This window comes from Apodemus sylvaticus, chromosome 6 (genome assembly GCF_947179515.1).
Source record: "Apodemus sylvaticus chromosome 6, mApoSyl1.1, whole genome shotgun sequence".
NCBI lineage: Eukaryota > Metazoa > Chordata > Mammalia > Rodentia > Muridae > Apodemus > Apodemus sylvaticus.
In genome coordinates, this window is record NC_067477.1 from 8,941,987 (window position 1) to 8,968,416 (window position 26,430).

The following is a 26,430-nucleotide window of genomic DNA, read 5'->3' on the forward strand; positions in this document are numbered from 1 at the left end:
CAATTACGCTGATACCAAAGCCACACAAAGATCCAACAAAGAAAGAGAACTTCAGACCAATTTCCCTTATGAACATCGATGCAAAAATACTCAACAAAATTCTTGCCAACCGAATCCAAGAACACATCAAAACGATCATCCACCATGATCAAGTAGGCTTTATCCCGGGAATGCAGGGTTGGTTCAATATACGGAAATCCATCAATACAATCCACTACATAAACAAACTCAAAGAACAAAACCACATGGTCATTTCATTGGATGCTGAAAAAGCATTTGACAAAATTCAGCATCCTTTCATGCTTAAAGTCTTGGAGAGAACAGGAATTCAAGGCCCATACCTAAACATAGTAAAAGCAATATACAGCAAACCGGTAGCCAGCATCAAACTAAACGGAGAGAAACTTGAAGCAATCCCACTGAAATCAGGGACCAGACAAGGCTGCCCCCTTTCTCCTTATCTTTTCAATATTGTACTTGAGGTACTAGCTCGGGCAATTCGACAACATAAGGAGGTCAAAGGGATACAAATTGGAAAGGAGGAAGTCAAACTATCATTATTTGCAGACGACATGATCGTCTACCTAAGTGACCCAAAGAACTCCACTAGAGAGCTCCTACAGCTGATAAACAACTTCAGCAAAGTGGCAGGTTACAAAATCAACTCAAGCAAATCAGTGGCCTTCCTATACTCAAAGGATAAGCAGGCTGAGAAAGAAATTAGGGAAATGACCCCCTTCACAATAGCCACAAACAGTATAAAGTATCTTGGGGTGACTCTTACCAAACATGTGAAAGATCTGTATGGCAAGAACTTCAAGACTCTGAAGAAGGAAATGGAAGAAGACCTCAAAAAATGGGAAAACCTCCCATGCTCATGGATCGGTAGAATCAATATAGTTAAAATGGCCATTTTGCCTAAAGCACTATACAGATTCAATGCAATACCCATCAAAATCCCAACTCAATTCTTCACAGAGTTAGAAAGAGCAATTATCAAATTCATCTGGAACAACAAAAAACCCAGGATAGCTAAAACTATTCTCAGCAACAAAAGAAAATCTGGGGGAATCAGTATCCCTGACCTCAAGCAATACTACAGAGCAATAGTGTTAAAAACTGCATGGTATTGGTACAGTGACAGGCAGGAGGATCAATGGAACAGGATTGAAGATCCAGAAATGAACCCACACACCTATGGCCACTTGATCCTCGACAAAGAGGCTGAAAACATCCAATGGAAAAAAGATAGCCTTTTCAACAAATGGTGCTGGTTCAACTGGAGGTCAGCATGCAGAAGAATGCGAATTGATCCATCCTTGTCTCCTTGTACTAAGCTCAAATCCAAATGGATCAAGGACCTCCACATAAAGCCAGACACTCTGAAGCTAATAGAAAAGAAACTGGGGAAGACCCTTGAGGACATCGGTACAGGGAGAAAGTTTCTGAACAGAACACCAATAGCGTATGCTCTAAGAGCAAGAATTGACAAATGGGACCTCATAAGGTTACAGAGTTTCTGTAAGGCAAAGGACACCATCAAGAGGACAGATCGGCAACCAACAAATTGGGAAAAGATCTTCACCAATCCTACATCAGATAGAGGGCTAATATCCAATATATATAAAGAACTCAAGAAGTTAGACTCCAGAAAACCGAACAACCCTATTAAAAAATGGGGTACAGAGTTAAACAAAGAATTCTCACCTGAAGAACTTCGGATGGCGGAGAAGCATCTTAAAAAATGCTCCACTTCATTAGTCATTAGGGAAATGCAAATCAAAACAACCCTAAGATTTCATCTTACACCAGTCAGAATGGCTAAGATTAAAAATTCAGGAGACAGCAGGTGTTGGAGAGGGTGCGGAGAAAGAGGAACACTCCTCCACTGCTGGTGGGGTTGCAAATTGGTACAACCACTCTGGAAAGCAGTCTGGCGGTTCCTCCGAAAACTGGGCACCTCACTTCCAGAAGATCCTGCTATACCACTCCTGGGCATATACCCAGAGGATTCCCCACCATGTAATAAGGATACATGCTCTACTATGTTCATAGCAGCCCTATTTATAATTGCCAGATGCTGGAAAGAACCCAGGTATCCCTCAACAGAAGAGTGGATACAAAAAATGTGGTATATCTACACAATGGAGTACTATTCAGCCATTAGAAACAATGAATTCATGAAATTCTTAGGCAAATGGATGGAGCTAGAGAACATCATACTAAGTGAGGTAACCCAGACTCAAAAGGTGAATCATGGTATGCACTCACTAATAAGTGGTTATTAACCTAGAAAACTGGAATACCCAAAACATAATCCACACATCAAATGAGATACAAGAAGAAAGCAGGAGTGGTCCCTGGTTCTGGAAAGACTCAGTGAAACAGTATTTGGCAAAACCAGAACGGGGAACTGGGAAGGGGTGGGAGGGAGGACAGGGGAAGAGAAGGGGGCTTACGGGACTTTCGGGGAGTGGGGGGGGCTAGAAAAGGGGAAATCATTTGAAATGTAAATAAATTATATCAAATAAAAAAAAAGAAATGTAAATAAAGAATATTTTTAATTAAAAAAAAAAAAAAAACTCAAGAGAAAACAGGTACTGGTGAGGATTTAGAGAAAGAGGAACACTCCTTCACTGCTGGAAAAAAAAAAAAAAAAAAAAAAAGAACAGGACTGAAGCCCCAAGGGCAAGAAGAAAGAAAGGAAATAGGCATCCTTAAGAGGTCCGAGGTGTAGGGAGCCTCTAGAACATACAAGAGACCTGGGAGGTGAGAGACTGTCAGGACTCAAAGAGAGGGGCATTAGATGAAATGTCCTACAGTGGGGAGAGGGAACTTGTAGAATCTGCCTCCAGTAGAAGGCAGTACATCAAATGGAGGGATCTGGTTGCCATGTTACAGTCATAAACTTTGACCCAGAATTATTTCTGTCTAAAAGAATTGCAGGGACAAAAACAGAAGATCCTGAAGGAAAGGAGTCCCAGTGACAGGACCAAATTACGATCCCGCAGGCCTGATAATACTACTGACAATATTGCTTACAGACAGGAGCCTAGCATGACTACCTTCCTAGAGGCCCAACAAGCAGCTGACTGAGACAGATACATATTCTTACACCCAACCAATGGACAGGAGCCAGCGACCCCTGTAATTGAACGGATCATGGAATTGATAGTTAGGGTCCTCATGAGAAGATGTCTTCCTTCCCTCTGGCTTCTAATTGGGCTCCTTCATCTTAACCAATTCATGTGGGCTGGGTATATTATATAATCACCAAAGAATGGATATTAAACCCAATATGTCAAATAATCTTATAACAAGTAGAATGATTGAAGTTTTCAAAACATCTAATAATGGAAACAAGTGTTGTGGGCATGGAAAGAATGGGTCCCTGTGCTCTGTCTATTGGAAGTTGGTTCTAATATGGTATTAGCAAATACTGTCGATATTATCAGAAAATGGTATGCACAAGGTCATGTGCAAGACACTGAAATATCCTTTCTTCGTGAGTAGACAAGAGAAGCAGAGAGGGGGGAGGAAAATCAGGAAAAACAAAAAGAAAGGAAGGAAGGAAGGAAGGAAGGAAGGAAGGAAGGAAGGAAGGAAGGAAGGAAGGAAGGAAAGAAAGAAGGAAGGAAGGGAAGAAGTAAAGAAGGAAAGAAGAAAAGAAGGAAAGAAGAGACGTAAGATTAGGAGGGACCAGAGGGATGATGAGGAGTAAAATGAAAAATAGAGAAGTTAATGAGGTTGAACTAATATAATCATAGTATATAACAAATAATCATGATATTGTTCATTTTAAGTAGAATATGTAACATAGACTGAAAAAGTTTGAATAACAGAGAATATTATTGTGCATATGGGTGTCTGTTCTTGTACTTATGTCTTTGTCTAGTTTGTCTGCTATGCATGTCTGCCTGTATGTCTACATCTGTGTGTTTCAATGGCTTGGGAGATGCATATTTTCTCATAAAATGTAAATGGTTTCCATGACAGAACTTACCACAGTATCTATGACCACATATCCCAGTTCAGGGATTAAGTGCCCAAGGAGGCTGGGAGTGAGAGATTGCCTTCAGGGTTGGGCATCCCTTCCACTGTGGAAGCCTCTGCAGACAGCCCAGTTCCCCATCATACCTAATCTTCAGAGTGATTCTCAGAACACCCGAGGCTGATAATACTCTTCACCTCCTGCCTTCCACATTTAAATGTGTGGCAAAGACTGTGTTGTTCATCTGTACAGTCTAATTCATTTTTCCATTTGATATTCATACGTGTGTGTTGAAGAAAAATAATGACGTCCCTGCATATGCTGTGGGTTTTCATTAGAGTAAAATTGAGTATGAAATGCAGACCAAGTTCAGAAGAGGATTGACAATTTATATGATTGAGGTTACTTCTCCTTTTCATATTCCTTCTCTCTCTCTCTCTCTCTCTCTCTCTCTCTCTCTCTCTCTCGCTCTCGCTCTCGCTCTCGCTCTCGCTCTCCCTCCCTCCCTCCCTTCCTCCATCCTCCCACTCTCCTTCCAACCTATATTCTACACTGATGCAAATATGTTAGGAATGGCAAGCTACAAGTCAGAAATAATGCACAAACTAATTCAAAGTTAATATACTTCAGTTCAAAAATCAGATCTGTATAGAATTCTTGGGGTAGTATTAAATTTTCTGAATGTTGTAATATAATTACTGACTCATATGAAGAGTTATACTGTATGTAGATACTGCTGACTTCATTTCTGATTATTTAGATTTAAAAATGTTAGTTTTTACAGCTGCAATCAGAAATAGGACCCATCCATTATATATCATGCATACTCAGTATCTGTAAGGATTACCTGGTCCACTGACCAAAGGAAATGAAAATATTGAACAACTATCCAAAAGCTAATATGTTAGAACCTCAAATTTTCATAAAAACACAATGTTAACACTAAAGTTTAAAGAAAAAATTCTATGCTCTGGCCACACGCCAAGAAAATTATATACCATTTTATATGTAAATTTTCCCATGAGATAGTCAATTTTAACATGTTTGTCTATATATTTCTTGAATTTTGCCAGAAATATTCTCCATTTAAATCTTCAATTTTATCTGAAAATGTTTATAATTCCACCTTCAATCAACTTAGAATTATCTTTATGCCTATAATTTCATCTGTGTAATATCTATGATAATCTTTAATTTTAACATGTTTTCTATATATTTCTTCAATTTTATCAGAAAAATTTTCCATGTAAATCTTCAAGTTTGTCAAAAAAACTGTTTATAATTCCACTTTCAATCAACTTAGGAATACTTTTATGCCTACCATTATTATATCTACATAAAATTTTCCATAACAATCTTCAATTCTAACATGCTTTTCTACATTTCTCTACAATTTCATCTAAAATATTTTCCATCTAAATCCTCAATTCTATTATAAAATGTGTCTATTCCATATATCAATTAATTTAGCAATGTTCTGTAAGTATACCACTTTATTCTTTAATTTTCCATGAAAATTGTCAATTTTAACGTGTTTATCCGAAATATTTTCAATGTGTTTTACGTCCCTTTTCAATAAATATAAACAAATAAATAAAATAAATAAAAATGGTCATGCAAAAATAAATAAATATCCAAGTTTGAATAAGTGGACTTAAACTGATTCCATCACAACCTGCACAGGATGGCGGTGTCCCTAATGTTAAACCATGTATCAATCACTTTCATTCAGAAGACAAAGATTATGCACAACAAAATAAGAAACCCAAAAGCTGGGGACTCCAGTTGTAAGCAATGGACCCACAGTCTCTCAGGCCTGACTTTACAGATTGAAATCAGCCCTTCATTTCTCTTCCCTATGATTTTCATTTCCAATGCATGGAGAAAAGCTCTGTGATAACTGTTCTCTATGGTTGTCAACACCTCAAGGCACAGATTCCCCACATTCATGCCTACCCTACTTCTTGCCATAATGTGGACTACTCCAGATTATTTTGCACTTCAGTTAACAACACTCAAGTCTAGCAGCATGTTACTGCTTGTTCTGAAGGGATTTGAACAGGTGACCTCCCATCCCTCACAAATGCAATAATCAGGGTAATCCTGAGTAGCCTGGAGAATCATCTGAGCCTAGTGATATGGAATCCAATTCACACTCTTGGGACGTCTTTTAGATAAATATGTGAGATCAATTAGACTAAATGTCTACGTTGGGCTTCCTTGCAATCTATTTTCCAAATGAGATAATAACAGAACTAGCTCCACTGACACCATGAGAATAATTTTAATACTTCCTTAAGCATTATGTCTGATCACTAAGAGCCCAGTTCATCCTAAATATTCTTCTGGAATATACAGAGTTATAAAAATGCACATAGGACTTGAGAAACCACTCTGCCTACACTTCATGAGTGTGGGTACATTTCCTGTAAACATTCCCATGTTTTTCTTCCTAGGCCTGCACAGTGTGAATCCTACAACTTCATGTTTATCTGTAATTTGACCTCCAGACAGTACCAGAAAAGTGTTCCTTATTATATACTCCAGGTGTTCTAAAAATCACAAGACAAACTTCTGCCGCTAGGAGGGCAAACTGGAAACCTTGCCCTGTGCTTCCTTTTATCCTCTGAGGAACCTCCCCCAATGCAAAGCAGCCCTCAGGCTCAGGCTGAAAGCCCAGGCCTAGCTGAGGAGCCCCATCCTCTTCTCATTAGAGCCTCCATCAGATCATGGCTGTCCTGGTGCTGCTCCTCTGCCTGCTGACCTTTCCAAGCTGTAAGTGTTCAGGGTTTCAGAAGAGGGACTCAGACATGTCAGCTAGCAGATGTATGACTAATGTTGACAATGCTTGTCCCCAGGTGTCCTGTCCCAGGTCCAGCTGAAGGAGTCAGGACCTGGCCTGGTGCAGCCATCACAGACCCTGTCCCTGACCTGCACTGTCTCTGGGTTCTCATTAACCAGCTATCATGTACACTGGGTTTGCCAGCCTCAAGGAAAGGGTCTGGAGTGGATGGGAGCAATGTGGAGTGGTGGAGGCACAGAGTATAATTCAGCTCTCAAATCCCGACTGAGCATCAGCAGGGACACCTCCAAGAGCCAAGTTTTCTTAAAACTGAACAGTCTGCAAACTGATGACACAGCCACTTACTTCTGTGTCAGAGACACAGTGAGAGTAGACCAGTGCGAACCTGCACAAAAACCTCTCTACAGTGATGCTCAGGACCAACAGGGGGCAGTAATTACCAACAAGGACATTCCAGGATCATTTCAGAATCTAGGAAGTTCTGGCCTATGCTGAATGAACAACTGTTTAATGTTAAAGATGTGGACCATTCTTCTAGCCATGGTAATTCTCTAGAATCTACTGTTTAGTGTCATGTACTATTAACCTTCTGGTTTGTGCACACACTGGAAGAATTTTTAAATGATTCTATAATATAACAATATTTAATGAGAACAAGTTTTGAGCTAGTATTTATCAATAAAACTCAGTGAAACATTGTATGGGTAAGGACAGCCAGGGAGATTTGGTCATAAATTCTTTCAATAATGGCTGCAGTTTTAGTAACATGTCCACTGATTACTTAAATGACATTAATTGTATTCATCTTCTCTAACATGGAGTTTTCAAACAAATGTGCACAATTCAATGATGGCATAGTTATCATTCTCAGTGCTAACTCCTAAGATCTGTTCTCCATATATGAAGAATATAATATTCTGTTATTAACTGTGGCCAACACATATACATATTATTATAGAAATAATCTGCCAGGCAGTGGTGGCACACGCCTTTAATCCCAACACTTGGGAGGCAGAGGCAGGCAGATCTCTGAGTTCGAGGCCAGCCTGGTCTATAGAGTGAGTTCCAGGACAGCCAGGGCTACACAGAGAAACCCTGTCTTGAAAAACCAAGAGAGAGAGAGAGAGAGAGATCATGTTTGCTAATACCATGGGTAAATCACATTTAGGGCTTATGGGACTTGCAGGGATTGGGGACCCAGAAAAGGGGAAATCATTTGAAATGTAAATAAAAAATATATCAATAAAAAAAGGAAATAATCCTTCCCATCTATATGACTACTCTTCTTACTCTACACTGTCCAGACTATGATAAGCCTGCCCTGACTTCACTTCACCTCAGATCAGTTTTTTTGTTCTACTAGATATGATGGTGCCTGGTTGTCTTTGTAAAAGGGTCCTACAGATTCAAACAGATTAATATGATATTCAGTCTATTGTGAGCAGAACTGCAGCAAAAAAATGATAAGGAACATTTTATTTGTTACATCAGGTGCCGTAGAACCAGCACATGGTTAAGAAAACAAACTGTTCTTGGAGGAGAACCATGTTATGTTCCTGATGCCCACAATGTGCACCTCATAACCATGTGTAATCCAGGAAAACCAGGATAACCAATTTGAAAGATAAATTCCACCTACTTTCAGCTGACTCTGGGCTTCATGTTCCCCGGAGGTTTCTTAAGGTTTCCTTGGAACCTCCACCTGACTCTGAGCATCAGGGACATACTCAGGTTCTCTGTGCCTCTTCTACCAGTTTCTCCTCTCTCTCTCTCTCTCTCTCTCTCTCTCTCTCTCTCTCTCTCTCTCTCTCTCTCTCTCCCTCTCTCTCTCTCTCTCCATCTCTCTCTCCCCTGTCTCTCTCCAACCTCTGTGTGTATGTGTGTGTGTGAGAGAGAGAGAGAGGGAGAAAGAGAGAGAGAGAGAGAGAGAGAGAGAGAGAGAGAGAGAGAGAGAGAGAATGCACATATTGACACAAGATGCCTTCCTCATTCAGTCAGCATGATACTTTTCAGATATGTTCACTCACTGGGCTTTACCTTATCATATCCATGGAGATCAAAGCTGAGTGGTTGGATCTCAATAAGAGGCATCTGCATAACAAGAACTTTAACTATACAGGTATCATTATTAGACTCGTAGAGATAAAATGTAAAAGTACCCCATTTTTAATAGAGCAATTTGACGTTCTGGAGTTTAACTTCTTGAGTTCTTTGTATACATTGAATATTATCCCTCTATTGGATGTAGGACTGGTAAAGATTTCTTCCCAATTTGTAGGTTGCTGCTTTGGTCAATTGACAATATCCTTGCTTTACAGAAGATTTGTAGTTTTATGAGGTTCCATAGGTTGATTATTGTTCTTAGAGCATAAGCCATTGGTGTTCTATTCAGGAAAATTTCCTCTGTGCCCATGTGTTCAAGTTTCTTCCCCACTTTCTCCTCTATAAGCTTCAGTGTGTCTGGTTTTATGTGTAGATCCTTTATCCACTTGGACTTGAGCTTTGTACTAGGATATAAGAATGTGTCAATTGGTGTTTTTCTGCATGCTGACCTCCAGTTGATCTAGCATCATGTGTTAAAAATATTGTCTTTTTCCCACTGTATGTCTTTAGCTCCTTTGTTAAATATATAGTGATTGTAGGTGTGCGGGTTCTTTTCTGAGTCTTCAATTCTATTCCATTGATCATACTGCCTGTCTTCATACCAATACCAGACAGTTTTTATCACCATTGCTCTGTAGTAGAGCTTGAGGTCAGGGATGGTGATTGTCCCAGTAGATGTTTTGTTGTGGACAATGGTTTTTGCTATCCTGGGTTTTGTGTTATTCCAGATGAATTGGAGAATTGCTCATTCTAGATCTATGAAGAATTGATTTGGAATTTTGATGGGGATTACATTGAATCTGTAGATTGCGTTTGGCAATTTTACTATATTAATCCTGCCAGTCCATGAGTATGGGAAATCAGTACATCTTCTGAGATCGGCTTTGGTTTCTTTCTTCAGAGGCTTGAAGTTCTTGTCTTACATATCTTTCACTTGCTTCATTAGAGTCACACCAAGGTATATAATATTATTTGGGACTATTGTGAAGGGGGTCATTTCCCTAATTTCTTTCTCAACTTGTTTATCCTTTTGAGTAGAGGAAGGCTACTGATTTATTTGAGATAATTTTATATCCAGACACTTTGCTGAAGTTGTTTATCAGGTTTAGGAGTTCTTTTGTGAAAATTTTGTGGTCACTTAAGAAAATGATCATATCATCTGAAAATAGTGATGTTTTCGACTTCTTCCTTTCCAATTTGTATACATTTGACCTGCTTTTGTTGTCTGATTGCTCTATCTAGGACTTCAAGTACTATATTGAATAGATAGGGAGAGAGTGGGCAGCCTTGTCTGGTCCCCGATTTTAGTTGGATTCCTTCAAGTTTATCTCCATTTCCTTTGATGTACAGAGCAAAACAGGGAATTCTCAACTCAGGAAACTCTAATGCCGATGAAGCCCCTGAAGAGATCTTCAGCATTCTTAGTAAGCAGGAAAATGCAAATTAAAACAACACTGAGGCAGGGCAGTAGTGGTGCACCACTGTAATCCCAGCACTCTAGAAGGCAGATGTAGGTGGATTTCTGAGTTCGAGGCCAGCTTGGTCTACAGAGTGAGTTCCAGGACAGCCATGGCTACACAGAGAAGTCCTGTCTCAAAAACAAACAAGCAAACAAACAAATAAAAAGCCACTGAGTTTCCACCTCACACCTGTCAGAATGGCTAAGATGAAAAACTCAGGGGACAGCAGATGTGGGGAGGATTTTAGTAAAGAGGAACACTTCTCCATTGTTGGTGGGATTCCAAGCTGGTAAAACTATTCTGGAAATCAGTTTGGTGGTTCCTCAGAAAATTAGACATTGTACTATCTGAGGACCCAGCTATTCTACTGCTGGGCACATGGTCCACTATGATCATAGTTGCCTTATTTATAATAGCCAGAAGGTGGAAAGAACCGAAATATTCTTCAACAGAGGAATGGGTTCAGAAACTGTGGAATATATACACAATGGAGTACTATTCAGCTGTTAAAAACAATGAATTCATGAAATTCTTAGGCAAATGGATGGATCTAAAAAGTGTCATTCTGAGTGAGGTAACCCAATCACAAAAGAACACATATGGTATGCCCTCACTGATAAGTGGATGTTAGGCCAAAAGCTCAAAATAAACAAATTACAATTCACAGAGCACAGTAAGCTCGAGAAAGCAGAGTGAAGTGGGGGTGCTTTGATTCCTCTGAGAAAGACAACAAAATACTCACAGGATAAATAAAGGAGACAAAGTGTGGAGCAGAGACTGAAGGAAAAGCCACACAAAGACTGCCCTACCTGGGAATTCATCCTATAAAGAGTCACCAAACCCCAACACTATTATGGACAACATGAAGTGCATACTGAAAGGAGTCTGTTATGGTTGCTTCCAGAGGGGCCCTGACAGAGTCTTACACATACAGCGGCAGATGCTAGCAGCCAACCATTGAACTGGGTGTGAGGTTCCCAATGGAGGAGTAGGAGGGTAAACTGGAGGAGCTGAAAGGGTTTACAGCCCCATGGGAAGAACAAGGAGGCCAGCCAACCAGCAGCCCCCGGACTCCCAGGGACTAAACCATCAACCAAGAGGTACACATGGTTCCAGCAAAAAATGTGGCATAGGAATGTCTTGTCAGGCATCAGTGGGATGAGAGGTCCTTGGTCCTGTGAAGGCTCAATATATGCCCCAAAAAGTAACTGGAATTAGCATTCAATGGTTATTAGCATCTATCAACATCAATATCCAAGGATACATAAAAATAATATGGATGCAATCACAAGCTCCATTTTCTGTTATACAAGAAATACACTCCAGCAACAAAAATAACATGTTACATCAGAGTAATAGGCTGGAAAACAAGTTTTCCAGGCAAATGGACCCATGAAGAGAGCTATGAGTACCCATTCCGATATGAAATGAAATGGACTTTTAACCAAAATTCATCAGAAGACAAGGGGAAGGACACTTCATAATCATTAGAGAAAAAAATTTACAAAGATGACATCTCAATTCTGAACATCTATGGTCCAAACACATCGGTAAAAGAAATACTGCTAAAACTTAAATTGCACATCAAACCTTACACATTAATAGTGAGAGACTTTAACACACCAATTTCATCATCAACAGGTCATCCAGACAAAAACAAAACAGAGGCAAGAAGGAAAGTAGCCAATGTTATGAATCAAATGGTCTTAAAAGATATCTACTAAACATTTCACACAAACAAAAAGAATATACCCTCTTCTCAGTACCATATGGAACCTTCTCCAAAATTAAACATGTACTTAGTAACAAAGCAAGCCTCAACAGATATAAGAAAATGAAAATTATGTCTTGTATCTTATCAAACCACCATGCATTAAAATTGGATTTCAACAACAGACAGACTACACACACACACACACACACACATGTCAATTGAACGACTTTAGAGTCAATGATGTCTGGGTCAGGGAAGAACTAAAGAAAGAAAATAAAGAATTTCAAGAAAACAGTGAAAAGGAAGGAAAAACATACCCAAACTCATGGGACACAGCAGAAGCAGTGCCAAGAAGAAAGTTCATAGCACTAAGGGATTCCAGACATAAATTAGAAAGTTCTCATGCCAGAAATGTAAAAGTACATCTGAAACCTCTTGACAAAAAGCAGCAAATAATCCCAAGAGGAGTATACATTCTGAAATAATCACAATCGAGGGTGAAATTAATCAGTTAAGAACAAATAAAACAATATAAAAGGGCAACAAAATCATTATAAACATTGTACATGCTGCACATATATAATGAAATGTGTATGATGACATTTCTTATGGATTTTTATATTCTGCTCACCCCATATCTTCAACAAAACTACCTCTCAACTTCAGATCAATTTCCCTTAAGAACATCAATGCAAAAATACTCAATAAAATTCTTGCAACCGAATCCAAGAACACATAAAAATGATCATCCCCCATGATCAAGTAAGCTTTATTCCAGGGATGCGGGGTTGGTTCAATATATGCATCAATGCAATCCACTACATAAACAAACTCAAAGAAAAAAATGATCATTTCAATGGATGCTGAAAAAGCATTTGACAAAATTCAGCATCCTTTCATGCTTAAAGTCTTGGAAAGAACAAGAATTCAAGGCCCATACCTAAACATAGTAAAAGCAATATACAGCAAACCAGTAGCGAGCATCAAACTAAATGGAGAGAAACTTGTAGCAATCCCATTAAAATCAGGGACTAGACAGGGCTACCCCCTTTCTCCTTATCTTTTCAATATTGTACTTGAGGTACTAGCTCAGGCAATTAGAAACATAAGGAGGTTAAAGGGATACAAATTAGAAAGGTAGAAGTCAAACTATCATTATTTGCAGATGATATGATAGTCTACCTAAGTGACCCAAGAAACTCCACTAGAGAAATCCTACAGCTGATAAATAACTTCAGCAAAGTGGCAGGTTATAAAATCAACTCAAACAAATCAGTAGCCTTCCTATACTCAAAGGATAAGCAAGTATCAAAAGATCAATCATGGTATGCACTCACTAATAAGTGGATATTAGTCTGGAAAACTGGAATACCCAAAACATAATCCACCCATCGAATGAGGTACAAGAAGAACGGAGGAGTGGCCCCTGGTTCTGGAAAAACTCAGTGTAGCAGTATAAGTCAAAACCAGAACAGGGAAGTGGGAAGGGGTGGGTGAGAGAACAGGGGGAGGGAAGGGAGCTTATGTGACTTTCAGGGAGTGAGGGGCCAGAAAAGGGGAAATAAAATTTTAAAAAAACTACCTACTTCATGACATCTTTAAGTGAAGTCAATGCAGACCATATGAGCGTGTGTGTAGAGTTAAGGACTACAGCATAGAAAAATAATGACCACATTTTCAAAAAAATGAATGTGCCCACTCCAGGAAATATCTATATCAAACATCTCCTCACTAACAAGTAAGGACTGGAATTAATCTACAAAATCCATACTAGGCTATGATTGGCTTGGTCTCAAGTACTGCTCGAGAAGACAACAACCATTGTGAGTATATGAATATGATAGGCTTGTCAGGTCCACCAGGCATTATTTCACAGTGCTCTTCCCCATGTGTCACGTCCACCTTCACCAGCAAAGATTACGCGACACAAAGAGTTTCTTCCTTAAAATGGTTTATTCGGGGAAACCTTGAATTGAGCTTATTTCTTCTTTTGGCAGCCCCGGGCTCTCTGCCAGCCTGACCTTAAGTACCCTAGCTAGCCTCATTTGCCCAGGGAGATAACCAGCCGTATTCTCATAGGTGAACTCAGTGAGTTCTTCATTAGCATGTAAGTGAGATAAGGAATGCAGCACACTGTGCATGTGTTCCAGTGATTTACTACCAGGGAGCAGCATGTGGCCAGCGCCATCTTGTAACAGAGAAGAACAAAGGGTGGCTCACTACACCCATGCTTCACCTTTTACATTCTTTCTACCTCCTCTTGCTCCATGTTATCTGAGCCTTGGAGGAATTTAAATGGAACTGGAAAATGTATCAAAGAACATAACAAAGTCTTGAAATGACAAACAATGCCAGTTTCTGTCCTATATAGAACATTAATGTGTGTCAGGGACCCTGGATTCTATTCTGGAGCTTTTGGAACTAGAACAGGAACCCTAGACAGAGGACACATGTTACATGTGGAACCAGAAGGACCAAGGACAAGGGAATATTGGTGATGTGGAAGCAAAAGTGAGGTGAGCTGAGAGGAAAGGGGAAGAGGAGAAAGGAAACCAGAGAACTGGTTAAATAGGAAAAAGTCATTATAAAGCTTAACTAAAAGCCAGGGTTATACAGATTATATTAATTAGGGAAAATGAAAAATAGCCTGACACAACATAAACACTATTACATGTTACCTGGTATAAAGATGTAAAAATAAAATGCTGGAGGGAGGGCTTACAAAAAAGAAAATGTAGAACTTTAGGATGCAAAACAAGTAAGTTTGCTGCAAAGGGAAATGTGTCTCCATTGCAAACTCTGACCCTTAGATAGCTGGGAACCTAGAGTTACTCAGGTGCAAAGCTTCTCTAAATCCTGAAGACAGCTCACTATTATTAATAAATAAAATTCAGAAAATCCCAAGTGTTCCTGTCACAGAGGATGAGATCTGCTCCCATCAGCTCATAGGTGTGGCTGTACAAAAGCAACATTGAGGAAAAGCCATAACGTGCCCAGACAGTGGGAAAAACTGAGCTCATAACTAGGAACACAGTTTGTGAGGTGCTATTTAATTATAATTTATACTAAGGAAACATGACGGTATGGAAACAAATCATGTTCTGTGCACATGCACAGAGGAGAAGCATGGTGAATGCTTAACAAAAAAATGTGAATATGAAACTACCACACTTTGTCAAACTCTGTAACTGAAATCTTAGTCTTTGTGGTCTTATATTTGCTATGATCACTGGCTTCATCCCAGGTCTAACTCCACAGTATTGTATAGTAGGAAGAAATGCAAGTAAGGCTTCTCTGTGCCCATGAAAAACAGCTCTGCCCTGACCTTGCAGCTCTGAGAGAGGAGGAGCTCAGCCCTGGATTCCCAGGTTTTCCCATTCATTGATCAGCACTGAACCCAGACCACTCACCATGAACTTCAGGCTCAGCTTGGTTTTCCTTGTCCTTATTTTAAAAGATAATTTATTGACATCAGATTCCATCTGTTGTGTACACATGAGAAACAGAAAAAATTCTTTTGTTTGTTTTGTTCGGTTAGTGACAGTTTTCTAACCAATATTTTCTGTTTGCAGATGTCCAGTGTGAGGAGCAGCTGAAGGAGTCTGATGGAGGCTTAGTGCAGCCTGGAGAGTCCTTGAAACTCTCATGTGTTGCCTCTGGATTCACTTTCAGTAGCTCCTGGATGGCCTGAATCTGCCAGACTCCAGAGAAGGGGCTGGAGTGGGTAGCACCCATTAGTAATACTGGCAGTATCACCTGCAATCCAGACACTGTGAAGGGCCGATTCACCATCTCCAGAGACAATGCCAAGAACACTCTGTACCTACAAATGAACAGTCTGAGGTCTGAGGACACGGCCAAGTATTACTGTGCAAGAGTCAGTGAATGAATGTTACTGTGAGATCAAACACAAACCTCCTGTGGGCCACCAATGACCAGTAGGGGGCGCTGAGAACACACAGAGCTCTGACTTACATAGTTACCTGTTCAATTGTCCTGGTGTCCCTGTCCCTCAAACCACTTTCAAAACTTTCCACCCAAAACTGTTGCCATCTTTAAAAAGAGAGAGAAAAGTAGGAGCAAACATGGAGCAGAGATTGGAGGAATGGCTGGCCAGTGACTGACTCAGCTTGCGATCCACCCCAGAGCAGCAGCAAACCCTGACACTATTGCAGAAGCTGTGTTGTGCTTGCTGTGTTGACACGATTGCAAGAGCATAACATGGTTGATCTCTGAGAACCTCTACCAGTAGCTGAAAAAGACAGATGCAGATACTTACAGCCAAGCATTGAGCTGAGATCTGGGACCCCTATGGAAAACCATTCTGCCTGAACTTCATGAATGTGAGTTCATTTACTGTAAGCATTCGCACATTTCCCCCCTTGCCCTGCACAATGGGAATCCTACAATGTCCTGTTTTTCTACAATTTGAACTCCAGACAGTGACAGAAAAACGCTCCTTATGTTCTTCTCCAGGTGATCTAAAAAGCACAAAGCAAATGTCTGTCACCAGGACAGAAAACTGGAAGCCTTGCCCTGTTCTTTCTTTTGTCCTCTCAGGAACCTCCCCCAATGCAAAGCAGCCCTCAGGCTCAGGCTGAAAGCCCAGGCCTAGCTGAGGAGCCCCATCCTCTTCTCATTAGAGCCTCCATCAGAGCATGGCTGTCCTGGTGCTGCTCCTCTGCCTGCTGACCTTTCCAAGCTGTAAGTGTTCAGGGTCTCAGAAGAGGGACTCAGACATGTCAGCTAGGAGATGACTAATTGGTGATGTTTCTTGTCCCCAGGTGTCTGTCTGGTCTTAGGAGCAACTGAAGGAGTCAGGACCTGGCCTGGTGCAGCCCTCACAGACTCAGTCCATCACCTGCACTGTCTCTGGGTTCACGTAAACCAGCTATGACATACACTGGGTTTGCCAGCCTCTTGAGTGGGTGGGAGTAATATGGTTTAATGGAGAATCATTATAATTCAGCTCTCAAAGCCAGATTGAGCATCAGTAGGGACACTTCCAAGAGCCAAGTTTTCTTAAAACTGAACAGTCTACAAACTGATGACACAGGAAACATTGAGGAAAGTCCAGTGTGAACCTTCATAAAAACCTCTCTACAGTGATGCTCAGGACCAGCAGGGGCCAGTAACTACCAACAAAGACTTTCCAAGATCATTTCAGAATCTAGGAGTTCTGGCTTAGGCTGTATAAGCAAATGCTTTAATGTTAGATGTTGTATTCTGTAGCTCCCTGCAGCTACTACGAACTGGGTTGCTGGAACAGAAGCTGAGGGATAGATGGGGAAGGGGCAAAAAGAACGAGGTCCCAACATTAATTGAGGTCAGACCTTTTAACAGTTTGGGCAAATCTCTCCTCCCCTCCCCCCCCCCAGACTCTGGGCTGAGTTCCTGGAAAGTCTTCTGGCAGTCCTTGGCTCTATTGCTCAGGCAGTTGGGTGGGTCACCTGCTTAATTCAGGAATTTGTAGACTTGGAGGAACAAAAAACTTAACTTTCACTCTGAGCTTCTCCATCCTAGGATAAAAATTCCTGCTTGTAACCTACTTCCCTATTATGCCCTAAGGTCTGATTCCTGCCTGAAGCCAGGAATTGTCCTTGGGCTAATGTCAAGTTCCTACCATGTGGCATGACACCCCAATATGGCTCTGTACAGTTAGAGATGTGGACTATTCTTCTAGCCCTGGTAATTCTCTAGAGTCTGCTATTTAGTGTCAAAAACTTTTAGGTTGTACACACACTATAAGAATTTTTAAATGGTTCTATAATGTAACAGTGTTTAATGAGAAGAGAGGTTATGAAATGGCATTAATCAGGAAAACTCAGTGAAACATTGTGTGGGTGAGGACAGCCAGGGAAACCTGGTAAAAGATTATTTCTCTCATGACTGCAGTTTTAGTAACATGTCCACTGTCAACTTAAATGATGTTTGAAATCAATTGTAATAATATTATCTAACATGAAGTTTTCAAACACAGGTCTCCAATTTAATGATGACACAGTTATCATTCTGAGTGCTAACTCATAAGATCTGCTCTACATACATGAAGAATATAATATGCTGCTATTAACTGTGTCTAACACCCATACATATTATTATTGAAATAATCCTTCCCATCTAACTGACTAGTCTTCTAATTCTACACTGTCCAGAATATGATCAGCCTGCCCTGAATTCACTTTACCTCAGATCAGTTTGTGTTCTACTAGATGCGATGGTGCCTGGTTGTCATTGTAAAATGGTGCTAAAGATTCACACAGATTAATGTGACGTTTAGTCCATTGTATAGAGAGCTGCAGCAAAAAAGTGAGAAGGAATATTTTCATTGTTATATCAGGTGCCAAAGAACCAGTGCAGTGATTAAGAAAAGAAACTGTTCTTTGAGGAGAAACATGTTATGTTCCTGATGCCCACAATGTACACCTCATAACCATGCATAATTCCAGAAATCTCAGGATAAACGTGGCCTCCATAAGCACTACACTGCTCCAACTTGAAAGATAAGTCCCACCTACCCTCAGTTGTCTCTGAGCCTTATATACTGACCTCACTAATCCTTATTGTTTCCTTGACACCTCCACCTAACCCTGAGTACTATGGACCATCTAAGGTACTGTGACTCTTCTACCACACTCCTTCTTCTCCTCTTCCTCCTCCTCCTCTTCCTCCTCCTCCTTCTCTCTCTCTTTCCATTTTTCTCTCCCTTGTTCCTCCATCTCTCTCTATTCTCCCTCCATCTCTCCCTTTCTCCTTCCCCCTATTTCTCCCTCTCTCTTCTTCCTCCATCACTTACTTTCTCCCTCCCTCCTTTACTCTCACCCACCCTCCTTTATACTCTATGTCTGTCTGTCTGTCTGTCTTCTTTGTCTCTCTGTCTCTGTGTCTGTCTCTCTCCCCTCTCTCTTTCTGCACTTTTTCTTCTCTCCATCTCTGTTTATCTCTGTCTCACACTTTCTCTTCCATTCTTCCTTTCACCCCTCCCTCCTTTACTCCCACCTGCAAAATAAAGACATTATATTTTCCAATACGTTTATATAAAAGATTATTATCTAGGATAGGTAAAGAACACAAATTGACCTAAGAACCCATGTATACTCATTACAAAGCAACATTTTAGATTCACATAGTGTGTGCAAGCAAGGTAATTTTTTTCAGTCAGTTTTTCTTACTAACAGGCAGCATTTCACAGTTACAAAGAAAGGATCTATTAATTTATTGTTTATCTTTAAGTAAATCTTACAAAAATCATAATAATATTACAAATTTAAATTTTTATATAAAAAGAACTATTTCTAATTAAATCCAAAGAATTGACATATACTCCTCAATAATAATCAGATCATATTAGAATGCTGAAGGCTAAAATGGGTATAAAAATCTCATTATCTTAATCACCAGTCCAGCTTCAACAAAGGACTCATATCAGCTAGTGCTGCTAATGTTCTTGTTCCTTGACATTAATAAAACCATAGCATAACTATTGAGAGTGTTTTTCTGAGAGCTTCAGATTGTTTCCTAGTATTCTTGTTTGTACTAACCATTGGGACAGATTCTATGGCTGCTCAAACTGTTTGATCCTCATACATGACCCTTGATGCTCTACAGTGCAAGTTCCAGGACAGGTAGAGAGCCAAGACAGCTAGGGCTACACAGAGAAACTCTATCTTGAAAACAAAATTTCAAAACAAAAATAAATAAATAAATAAATAAATAAAGCCCAAGTTTGAGTAAATGAACTGACACTAATTCCTTCACCACTTACACAGGATGGCTGTCTCTCTAAAGTTAAGACCTGTCTCTATCACTGTCATTCAAAAGAAAAAGATTATGCATAAGGATTCAGCACAAAGGAGGTCCTAAGACCTGATACTATTACTGAGGCTATGGAGCACTCACAAAAAGGAACCTAGCATGACAGCACTCCAGAAGACACAACAAGAATGTGAAAGAGTCAGAAGCAGATATGTGCACCCAACAAATAGAAAGAAGCAGCTGATCCCTGCTGTTAAACTAGGGAAGGCTGAATGAAGCTGAGGGAAACACTGTAGGAGGACCAGAGGTCTCAATTAATCTGGACCCCCCGGGATCTCTCAAACATTGGACCACCAAACAGGCAGCATATACAAGCTGATATGAGGCCCCTAGCATACATACAATAGAGGACTGCCCAGTCTGTGATCATTCAGAAATGATGCACCTAATCCTCAAGAGACTGGAGGCCTCAAGGAGATTAGAGGTCATATGGAGTAGGGGGTAGGAACTTCCTTGTGGAGACTAGGCAGGAGGGTAGAAGGTATGGAATGGGAACAGTAAGAGGGTGGACAGGGGTTGGCACGGTGGGGAATAAAATGTGGAGTGTATAAAGTAATTAAGGACCCTGTTATACCACTCCTGGGCAATATCCAGAGGATTCTTCAGCATGCAGTAAGGACACATGCTCCACTATGTTCATAGCAGCCCTATTTGTAGTAGCCAGAAGCTGTAAAGAACCTAGGTGTCCTTCAATGGAGGAATGGATACAAAAAATGTGGTATATTTATGCAATGGAGTACTATTCAGCCATTAGAAACAATGAATTCATGAAATTTTAGACAAATGGATGGAGCTGGAGAACATCATACTAAGTGAGGTAACCCAGTCTCAAAAGATCAATCATGGTATGCACTCACTGATAAGTGGATATTAGCCTAGAATCTTATTATACCCAGGACATAATCCACAAATTAAATGTCCAAAAAGAATGGAGGAGTGGCCCCTGGTTCTGGAAAGACTCAGTGCAAGAGTATAGGGGAATTCCAGAACAGGGAAATGGGAAGGGGTGGATGGAAGACCAGGGGGGACAGAAGAGGGCTTATGGGACTTGCGGGGAGTGGGGACCAAGAAAAGGGGAAATCATTTGAAATGTAAATAAAAATATATCAATTAAAAAATAAATAAAATAAAATAAAATAAAAATATTTATAATAAAAATGAAAAACCAAGAAACTAAAAACACGAGGACTCCACCTGTGAGTAAAATTCCCAGACTGACAGTATCTGAGACCTGATAGGGCAGTTTGGATCCAGCCCTTTACTTCTCTTCCTTGGGGTTTACATTGCTAAGTCATGGAGCAAAGTTCTACAATATCTCTCCTATATAGTGGTCAACACCTCAAGGCACAGGTATTCATGCCTGCCTTTACCTACACTTTATTCCATAAAGTAGACTACTCCGGCTTATTTTGTATTTCAGTTAACAAAACTCAAGACTAGCAGCATGTTACTGCTTATTTTCAAGTGTTATGAACAGTTTGCCTCCCACGCCTCTCCAATGCAATAATCATATTTATGAATTTGGGTTTTCATGTGCTATAAGCTCAGAGGAGAAATAGAGAAAAATGCAAAGAGAAATGAAGACTGACAGAAATCAAGACATACATAACCTAGTCCCCAAGTACCATGTCCCTAAGTGGCCAGGAGCATAGTCTGAGCCTAGTGAGGTTAGATCCGAATCATAGTCTTCAGTCTTCTTTTAGATAAATATGTGAGATCAATTGAACTAAATGTCTGGGATGGGCTTCCTTGTGATCTGTACTCCAAATGAGGCAACAATAGAACTGGTTCCACAGACAACATGAGAAAAATGTTAAAGAGCTCCTCAAGAAGGATTCCTGATCACCAAGAGCCCAATTCCATCCTAAAGACTTTTCTGGAATATACAGAGTTCTAAAATGCACACAGGACATGGGACAATGTTCTGTCTGAACTTCATGAATGTGGGTTCATTTACGGTCACCATCCCCATGTCTTTCTTCCTAGTCTTGCACAGTGTGAATCCTATAACATCTTGTTTATCTCTATGTTGTGCTCCAGATAGTACTAGAACAAGGTTCCTTATTTTCCTCTCCATGTACTCAAAAGAGCACAAGACATATTTCTCTCATTTGGAGGGAAAATTGAAAATCTGCTGAGTGCTTCTTTTATCCTCTCAGGAACCTCCCCCATTGCAAAGCAGCCCTCAGACTCAGGCTGAAAGCCCAGACCTAGCTGAGAAGCCCCATCCTCTTCTCATTAGAGCCTCCATCAGAGCATGGCTGTCCTGGTGCTGCTCCTCTGCCTGCTGACCTTTCCAAGCTTTAAGTGTTCAGGGTCTCAGAAGAGGGACTCAGACATGTCAGCTAGGAGATGTATGACTGATGGTGGTGTTGCTTGTCCCCAGGTGTCCTGTCCCGGGTGCAGCTGAAGGAGTCAGGACCTGGCCTGGTGCAGCCCTCACAGACCCTGTCCATCACATGCACTGTCTCTGGGTTCTCATTAACCAGCTATCACTGCATAAGTAAGGACATCCAGGGAGACTTGCTAATGGATTTTTTTTCTCTCTTGGTTGCAGTTTTAGTAATATTTCTACTGTTTACTTAATTGATATTTAAGATTAAATGTACTCATTTTCTCTAACATGAAACTTACAAACATTTCCACAATTTAATGAGGACACAGTTATCATTCTGAGGGCCAACTCATAAGCTCTGCCCTCCATATATGAAGAACATAATATGCTATTATTAACTGTGGCCGACATTCATACATATAATTATTGAAATAATCCTTCCTATTAGCTGACTAGTCTTCTCATTCTACACTGTCCAAGCCACTGATCAGGCCACAATGATTTCACTTCACCTCAGATCAATTTTGGTGTTCCTTTGATAAGATGGTACCTGGTTGTCATTATTCAGATTCAGACAGATTAATGTGATATTTAGCCCATTGTAACAGAGCTGCAGCAAAAATTAGAAGAAATGTTATCATTGTTACTCCAGGTGCTATAGAAACATCCGTGATACAGAGAACAAACTGTTCTTTGAGGGGATCCAACTTAAGTACCTGACTCCCACAATGAGCACCTCATAATCACAATACAGAAAACCCAGCATAAATTTGGATTCCATGAGCACTCACTGTTCCCACTAACACATATACATGTAATTAAAACTAAAATATTTTATAAACATTGCTAATATAGTGCTAGGAGGTAGTCAAAAGAAGAGTTCTTCTGTAACATAGGTATACTTAGTAGATTCAAATGTTAATATTTTCAAAAACACATCCCTAATTTCAAATAATTGTTATTTTACTTAAGTCAGCAGTATTCACTATTATAGGTAAGGACATTGTCTCTCAAAGAGATCAGTCTTATCTCTCTTCTCAAGAAAAACTCATTTCCATCACTTGCCTGAGATGTAGGTTCACAAGATAACACGGGGATCAGAAAAGACAGAACTGAGAGGTGATGTCTTCATTGGTGGACATCCTTCTACCCCCCAGTCTCTGATAAGTCTCATTAATCATGGCCAAAGTATGTGGGCAGAATAGGTTACATAAAGCCATCATCTCTATTCTCAAGTAAATTGAAATTAAATCCAAAATTCTATGCTGTCTATAACCAATCACATGAAATCCATTTACTAAAAGAAAGAAGAAAAATAAATGTTATAAGGATGGACAGAAAGGGGTTCCTGTTCTTGTAATAAGACCATTGTTCTCCCATATTTGAAAATGGTTTGGAGCACAGCAACACATGACACTTCCAGAACATGTCACCCTACTATCTCAGTTCTGTAGAGTAGACACGGAAAGTGATGTTTTCATTTGAAATAGACTTTTGCAATTCTATTTCCTGATTCTACTACTCTACTATCTCTCAGTGATGGAGTCTCTGTGGAGGCCTGCACTCTGAACTCTTAGAAGGACACCCTCAGTCAATTGTGTTTTTAGCTATCATTTGCCTATGGTCTTTCTCTTATGTGTTGTCAGTCTGGATTTGTGCATGAGAATAGTGGGAATATATTAGTATAATCCAATAAAAAGCTATGGGGCTAATTGGGCACCCTGGCAGGTTCAAAATCAACTTGACACAAACTAGTGTCATCAGAAGGAGGAAGCCTCAATTGACAAAATGCCTCCATACAATCAGGCTGTTAGACAACCAGTGAGGTACTTTCTTAAATAGTGATTGAGATGATCAATCTTAGTGCATTATGTGTGAGACAACCCCTGGGCTGGTTGTTCTGGATTCAATAAGAAAGGAAGATGAACAAGCAATACAAATAAAACACTTCATATATCCATGTTCTTATACAAGTTTCCAGCAGAAAACATGGTGCAAATGAGATCTCAATTAAAATGTAGATTAGATGTGTATCTTCTTACTTCAAATATACAGGTAAGAAGTATATATTCTCAGTTAAAGTTATGCAGAGGTCCCTAACAGATGTTCTCTCCATTTTTAGGTTGTAGTCAAAATGACAACAAAAATAGCCATTAGAGTAGGTATATAATAATTTCCATATATTAATATATATCCTTTTAATGGGTTTCCAGGTCAGTAAATAGTTATTAAGCATTAAATATACTGTCAGATAATAAAACGTTCATTGCTCCCCAAGCCAGTATAAATACTCCCTCATCTGTTTGTTTGAGCTATATTATGGCATGCGTACTGGAACTGCCCATGGCTTCTAAATGAGGTCGCCCATTGCTCGTGGGATACTTACTGTTTCCCCTAAAACAGAGGTTGACTCAATTTTTTTCAGATGGAATCAGACTCTCCAGGTTTCACTGTTTCCATTCACATGGATGGTTTTCCTCCAGGTTCTCTCTTTAGCCTTCCTGTTTCTTAAAGAGGGAAGAATCTGTACTCTATAGCCACATTTTATGTCCTACTGTCTTAAAAATCAACTCTGTGTTTTAATTTAATTAGGTTTTCACAGATATAAGAAAGGTAATTGTCAGACATCTATCAGGGACCATCCAAGTGTCCCATAGGCTAGGGAGGATCAGGGAACACCTTTACAGTTCCTCAGCACACCTCACCATTGGGAAATCTCCAAATGTACTATCTAATATCATTCATTTCTATTCCTGCTGCTAGTATTTGTTCAGAACTACCCAAATTCCAACAAAACTACCAGGGCATTCCAGTTGTCCAACAAACTAAGGAGACCAGTATAATGACTTTGCATATATAACTCCCAGAGAATCTCCCCTAAGATATAATCCAAAACACTAATTGCCACTGACCCAGGATTGCATGACTCTTCTCCAAGCCCTCTTTGTCATCACTCTTTACAGTTATATGTTCTGCATGGCAGGGATAGGTTCAATTCCTGTAAACATTCCCATGTTTTTCTTCCTAGGACTGCACAGTATGAATCCTATAACTTCCTGTTTATCTATAATTTGAACTCCAGACAGTACCAGAAAAAAATTCTCCTTATTTCCCTCTCCAGGTGCTCTAGAAAGCACAAGGCAACTTTCTGTCACCTGGAGGAAAAACTGGAAACCTTTTTATCCTCTCAGGAACCTCCCCCAATGCAAAGCAGCCCTCAGGCTCAGGCTGAAAGCCCAGACCTAGCTGAGGAGCCCCATCCTCCTCTCATTAGAGCCTCCATCAGAGCATGGCTGTCCTGGTGCTGCTCCTCTGCCTGCTGACCTTTCAAAGCTGTAAGTGTTCAGGGTCTCAGAAGAGGGACTCAGACAGGTCTGCTAGCAGATGCATGACTAATGTTGGCATTGCTTGTCCCCAGGGGTCCTGTCCCAGGTGCAGCTGAAGGAGTCAGGACCTGGCCTGGTGAAGCCATCACAGACCCTGTCCCTGACCTGCACTGTCTCTGGGTTCTCATTAACTGGTTATGGTGTACACTGGGTTCGCCAGCCTCCGGGAAAGGATCTGGAGTGGATGGGAATAATATGGAGTGGTGGAAGCACAGATTATAATTCAGCTCTCAAATCCCGACTGAGCATCAGCAGGGACACCTCCAAGAGCCAAGTTTTCTTAAAATTGAACAGTCTGCAAACTGATGACACAGCCACTTACTACTGTGCCAGAGACACAGTGAGGGAAGTCCAGTGTGAACCTGCACAAAAACCTCTCTACAGTGATGCTCAGGACCAGCAGGGGGCAGTAGCCACCAACAAGGAAATTCCAGGATCATTTCAGAATCTAGGAAGTTCTGGCCTAGGCTGAATGAACAACTGTTTTTATGTTAGAGATTTGGACCATTCTTCTAGACATGGTAATTCTCTAGAACCTACTGTTTAGTGTCAAGTACTATTAAACTTCTGGTTTGTGTACATACTGGAAGAATTTTTAAATGATTCTATAATAGAATACAGTGATGCTCAGGACCAGCAGGGGGCAGTAATTACCAACAAGGATATTCCAGGATCCTTTCAGAATCTAGGAAGTTTTGGCCTATGCTGAATGAACAACTGTTTTAATGTTAGAGATGTGGACCATTGTTCTAGCCATGGTAATACTCTAGAACCTACTGTTTAGTGTCATGTACTATTAAACTTCTGGTTTGTGCACACACTG

The 26,430-nt window shown here is 40.2% G+C and overlaps 1 long non-coding RNA gene across 1 annotated transcript in view; it reads left to right on the forward strand.

The window, feature by feature from the left end:
- LOC127686878 (uncharacterized) overlaps nucleotides 1-25,881 on the forward strand; it is an 80,825-nt gene extending 54,944 nt beyond the window's left edge. The window contains exon 2 of the long non-coding RNA XR_007978256.1: nucleotides 25,823-25,881. This is a non-coding gene — a long non-coding RNA (uncharacterized LOC127686878). The remainder of the gene's footprint in view (nucleotides 1-25,822) is intronic.
- Nucleotides 25,882-26,430: the final 549 nt, after the last annotated feature.